Source organism: Camelus dromedarius, chromosome 8, assembly GCF_036321535.1.
Source record: "Camelus dromedarius isolate mCamDro1 chromosome 8, mCamDro1.pat, whole genome shotgun sequence".
Taxonomy (NCBI): Eukaryota; Metazoa; Chordata; class Mammalia; order Artiodactyla; family Camelidae; genus Camelus; species Camelus dromedarius.
Genome location: NC_087443.1, coordinates 58,684,415 through 58,690,414, shown reverse-complemented (window position 1 = coordinate 58,690,414; position 6,000 = coordinate 58,684,415).

Here is a 6,000-nt window from a genome sequence, read left to right as displayed (position 1 = left end):
GAGTTCTATAACCATAAGGTGAGTAAGTGGGTCTTCTGGAACATGAGAGGCTAAAACTTATGACAAAGGAAAAGCTAGTAGAATCTATAATACTAGATAATACTAGATATTTAGTATATAAGTTGCTTTTTCAATCATTATCCAGAGTCATTAAAGGGAAGGGGGGCTAGTTGTTAGGAAAGATAAATACTTTCACACATTTTCATACTCTGCATCTACCTGATAAGGGCATGGGGAGAGTCCCAGATTCACCAGTTGAAGTCCACTTTTTATTATGGCACACTTAGAAGGGAAGATTTGATTATTATAGGTGATGTTCTCCAAAGCAGCAGGCTTGTCAGTCCCATCTGACTTTTTACTTGAAGACAATTTTCTGTGAGGCGAATGAGATAACTTCCCATTGATATCCCTACAGTGATTCCTTATTCCACCCACCATTATTTTACATAATGTCCAAATGATTCCCAAACTTCTATCTCTGACTCTGACCTAATTACCTACGCCCCCCCCCAAAAAACACTACAGAAAATAATGGTTCCAGGGTGCCAGGCACTGTGGCAAGCAATTTACTTACATTAGCTTGTTTCAGATTCACAAAGGTAGGGTTATTAACCTTACTCTTTAAATGACTGAGGTTCAGACCTGGAGGTAAATTTGCCCACTGTCACACTGACCAGTAAGCAACAGAGCCGAGACTTGAACCTGGAGCTGCTTATGTTCAAGGCCTGATTCTAACCATCACATTATCCTAACAATATCACTGTATCTTTATCAGCCTAACTCCAGTGCAGCTGGAGTTAGAACTGCAGCTGGTGTCTTATAAATTTAAATACCCCATATTCGGAGCCAAGTTGTAGAAATGCAGGCGAGTGTGTGCCCAGACAGCAGAAGATCAGGAAGTAGGGAGGTGATGGGGTACCTCGTTGGTCACAGCATCTGGGCACCTGAGGCCAAAGTGCTTCTCTGTTGGGGTCACTGTGTGCCACTGAACTGTGGGTCCCACCCCAGCCTTCCACATCTTGCCCCTCCTTGCTTGAATGGTCTGTGGTGACCAGCGAGGTTCCCTTGCAGGAAGCAGCCCAGCTGCCTCACAGGGAAAAATATGATCGGAGCCCTCTTTAGGTGCAGAAACAGCGCTTTACCTAAGGCCTCATGACCACTGTCCCTGCAGTGCATGGAAGTGAGAGGGAAAGAGGAAAGGGCTTGTCCAGAAGCGCTGCAGCTCGGCCTGGGGAGCTCGGACACGACGTGCCTGGCCCGGCAGGTAGCAGGGAGAAGGAGGCGCCCTCAGGGAGCGAGGGCACCACGCGGTTCCGCGGCCTAATCAGGTGGGTGACCTGGAGCCCTGAACCCGGCGGCTTGGCTAGGGTCCGGCATCCAAGGCTTGGATCGCCCCCTGCGGGGGCCGAGAACGCCGCAGGCAGGTGGCAGCGCCCGGCGAGGAGACCAGCGGAGGGAGCTCCAGCTCCGCGGGGGGAGCATGATGCGACCCCATCCCACCTGCGCGAGGGCACCCCGCCCGGGGGAGGAGGGGCGGGAGTCCGAGGCGGGTCGGATTCCCAGCCAGCTCTCTCCTCACAGGAGGCGGCCCATTATCCGGCGTCGTTAAAGAGCAATTAGATGGAAATTAAGCCGAGAACAAGTATTGATTATCTCATTAAGGCCGGGGGAGTCCTCTCTGTCGGTGAGAATTTACCGCCGTTCACCCCATTATCTGCAAGGTGAAAGCTTGCGGTCATCAAAACCTAGTCAAGTATAGATTTTGCCCCCATCCTCAAACCCAGTCCCTCACCCCCCCCAAAGTAGGTGGGTTCCAGAGAGGTGATATCAGGTGTGCGATGAGGTGGAAGAACTCAGGTCCCAGTCTCTCCGTCTAAGCACTTCCTCTGTAGTTCCCTTCATTTTCTGCGCCCAAATCATTTTTTCACCTGGTCTTGTGGAGCAGGGGGTGGGGATGGGAGAGGGAGGTCAGAGTAAGTTCACGTCCCTCCAGGCCTGGAGAGATGGGGCTCCCCTAGTTTTACATACAAAGAAGAGAAATTAGAATTGAGACTTAATGGACAGAGTTTGCCCCTGTTGACACAGAGTATAGGGCACCTCTGAGCTCCAAATCCCTGGAGGGAGAGGGAGAGGCTTAGTTCTGTGTGACTACTATCGCCAAAGGAAGAGATTCCTGGGACCACCCCACAGATTCTCCAAGGCTTAGAAACCTCAGCGTTCAGAAGAGGCTTGCTTCCCCAGGGTCCCAGATGCTGTGAGCTTTGGAGAGTAATCACAATGTGTTGGAAAGAGTAGTTGTTTTCACCCAGATTTTGCTTCTAGCTCATTGTATGACCTCGGGCAAGTCACTTTGCCTCTCCAGGCCACGGAATCCCCAAAAGAAGGGTTGGAAGAGCTCCAAGTCTTTTGAGTCCTCAGACACCATAATGTAATTGCTGCGCTTTCAGCTGGCAGGCATTTGGAGGCAGCTGTGGGCCCAGGCCCTGCCTGCCCTCCAGGAGCTTATGGCCTCAAGGGGGAGAAGACATTGAACTGATAATCACTGAAATAATAAGCTACCATTATAATATGAATTAGAAAAAAGAGTGCAGGTGCTAGGAGGGTTTTTAAGAAGGGGTGGGAAGAGTTTACACAGGAAGTAGATGTTGCAATAAAAACACAGGGAATGAGCCTGTTGCTCACTCATTCATTCAACACACAATTACTGAAGGAGCTCCAGAGCCTACGGTGAGTACAGCGACGGGTCCCTTCCCCGTGGAACCCACAGTTCAGTGAAGGAGACAATGATATAACCACACAAATAAAGGTAAAAGCATGCATGTGGTACATACACCGAAAAATATGTTGGGGCAATGAGCAAGAATAATAATTGACTTGGAGGAGAGGGGGTCAAGGAAGCCTCTCCGAGAAAGCGAAGTTGGGGCCATCATTTAAGAATACAAGTCCTTCAGTCAAGCCCTTGGGAAGTGTGTGGGAGACCTGTGGAGAGGGTGCACCTTCCTGCCCTACTTGCCTTGCCTCGGAGCACGCCCAGGTGAGACCTAGCAGGGAATAGGATTTCCGACCCCATCGTGGGGCTCACCTGATAGCCTCAGGGGCGCCTAGGGGACAGAAAAGGAGACGGAGGGAGGGATGGCGACGGCGGATGATGAGTCGGCCCGCACCAGGTTGGCCGGCGCGAAGCGAGCGGCGCTGGAGCGGTATCTGGGCTCATCTCCCTGCCCCGGAGCCGGGCAACTATTAATCTTGGTTGACGGTTTCTAATGTCCTAATTGGGAGGTGGGGAGAGCTGCCCAGTCCGCCCTAAAGGTAGAAGCGGCTAATGGGCCTCTTCATCACCGCCAGGAGCGGGTCCCTGGCGGAGCGCGAGGGGCGCTGCAGCAGGTGAGACGATGAGCTGGCGGCGGCCCTTAATGAAGCTGCCCGGGCTTCGGCGGACGGAGAGTCTTCGGAGAGGCCAGCTCGGGGAGGGAGGTGGTTCCGCGGTGAGAAGACTGTTCGCCCAACCTGCCCGGACAGCTCAGCTCCGGGGCTCACCTGGGCGCCCTTTATCAGAAGAGGCCTCCTGGAGTACAGTGCCAGGTTAAGTCTGTGTAGATGTAGATCTTTTCAGAGATGACAGCAGCTGAGCGGGATACTGGGGGAGGCGGAGTGTTTGAAAGCCTGGGTTGTCCTGCAGTAGACAAGGGCCTGGCACAAAGTGGGCGCTCCGATGTTCGCCTCTGCCCGACATGTGCAGCGGGGGAGATGTTAGGAGCAAGAGTGAATTTGGGAGCCTCAGGGACCCCATGACTCCAGAGCGCCTTATCTTTTCATAGCCTCTGCCATTCCCCTTCTGTTACTCAGTTTCCCGTCCAGGGCGGGTTTCTGAGCTCCCAGCCCTCCAACTCTCAAGCTTGTCCCCTCCTCCAGCATTTGCTTGCGGGACCTGCCGCTAACCTAGTCCTTCCGAAGCAGTTTCCCACAAACCACCCCCCTCCCCGCCCCATCCTGACCCAAACTGCTGGGGGAAGAGGGGAGAGAGAGGCTCGGCCCACCCAGCCCGGTTGGAGCGCTCCTCTGCCCTCCCCTGGGACCTGCTGCATCCTGGAGCCCCGGCTTCTCTGCGGGATTCGCGGTCTCTCGCTCGCTGTCAGCCTCTTTCCCGCCCCCTCCCCGCGCATCAGAAATATATTGTATTCTCACCTAATCCTGTTCAATTACAGCATAATAAAACACATAATAAAAACGTAATTCATTTTTCTCCCGCGACCCCCATCTCCGAGCATCTTCTTGCTCGGGATTAAAAATTTGTCATCATGTTTGTGGCACCGCAGTCCCGGCGCCTCCGCATCTTTAATGTATGAGCCAGGGAGCTAGGGACCCGCCAGTTCTGCAGTCTTCGCGCCGGGAAGGCGCCCGCCTGTCACCTGAGGATGCGGATAGGGAAGGAGAGTGAAGCGTAGACCTGCATGGGGCCCCAGCAGCATCCACCCAGTCCCTCGACCAGGATAAGGGGGTGAGAATCAAAGGAACCCAGAGATTGCATGTCTGTTCCGTCCAACAGACCCAGTGTGGTTTCCAGGGGCGCGGTGTAGATCAGGTCTCTGGGGATTGAGAGTTGGGCTTTTACCAAGGAGACTGGGTTACCTAGTGCAACCCAGGTGGAGATGCAGAGCAGAGCCAGTTAAGGAGGGGCCCTACTGTCCTCAGCCTCCATTCTCTCCTTTGCTTCTGATCTTCTGAGCTGGCCTGGCCAATGCAGCTCTGGCTTCCAAGTTACCGCCACCATCCACAGTCGCTAGGGACACTCTACCACCCTCTGATCACTTTGTGAACAACCTGGATCCCCAAACAAGGTTAGAACTCCCCAGAAGGAATTATCAGGAATTCAATAAGAGACAATTTCCTACAAAGGCACAGTACCTAGTGAGTTTACAGAGGGGAGGGAGGTCTTAGACCCAAATGCAACCTAGTGATAGGTTCCTTCCTTCATTTCTTCCATCATTCATTTATGGCAGGAGGTTCTCAAACTTTCTACATTCATGGACTCCTTAGTTTTTCAGAAATTTTTTTCACAGTACCCTAGGCCAAAATAAATATCTAACAATTCCCTTTACTTAGGTCCAAACAACTTAGTATGTATTTACATCCTAACTCCTTTGTAGCTATTTGGAAAACTAACACACATAAATTGGGAGAAAAAAGATAATATTTTTACATCATTCTTAATCTCCGTTACTTACTAATGGAATGTGTGTGCCTGTTGGGCTCTACGTAACTTCTCAAAACTTGGAACCAGCTTGGATACTGCCACCAGTTCCAATTCCACACTAACTTTTGTGTAGTTCTTCCTTTTTGTCACAGCAAGCATTAAAAACCCAGTTTTGCAAATACATCATTGAAAGTGATGTAACACTCTCTTTGAAACTGAACTACCTCAAGCTAGTAGTTTGTGCAGTGTCCAACAAATCTTGAGTACTCCTGGGTTTCCCTTAATATGTCCTGCGATAGTCCTAGGAGCTCACTGTGGCATTCTTGGGTGCCTCAGGATATAGTTTGGAAACTGCAGATTTAGGGAGCCTACCTGTTTTCTTTAAGCAACAAGCCTTCTTAGTGGTCTTGGAAAGTTTGGGACAACTAAACAGAGGTCACCTGATTTGGCCAAAGGAAAAGAACTCAAAACTTATCCACATCTCAGGGGTCAGATATAAGCAGGAGAGACTGACAGCCTGGAGGTTCAGGTGTTGGAAGCCAGCTTACAGAAATGGGGCCCTGCAAGAAAGTCACCAGCAGTGACGAGCAAGTCTAGCAGGATGAACCAAACTTGAGTATCTTGAGCAATCCTTCTAGGTAGGATTGTTGTGGAGGGGGAATGCTTAATACCACCACTACCCAACACCACCACCCCACTGTGCCTTAGTACCCTGGAAAGGAGGTCTTGACAATGAAACTGTATCACCAGAGGCTCAAGAAACTCTGCTGTGGGGCCACTCAATAGTAATGGGACAAGACTTACAT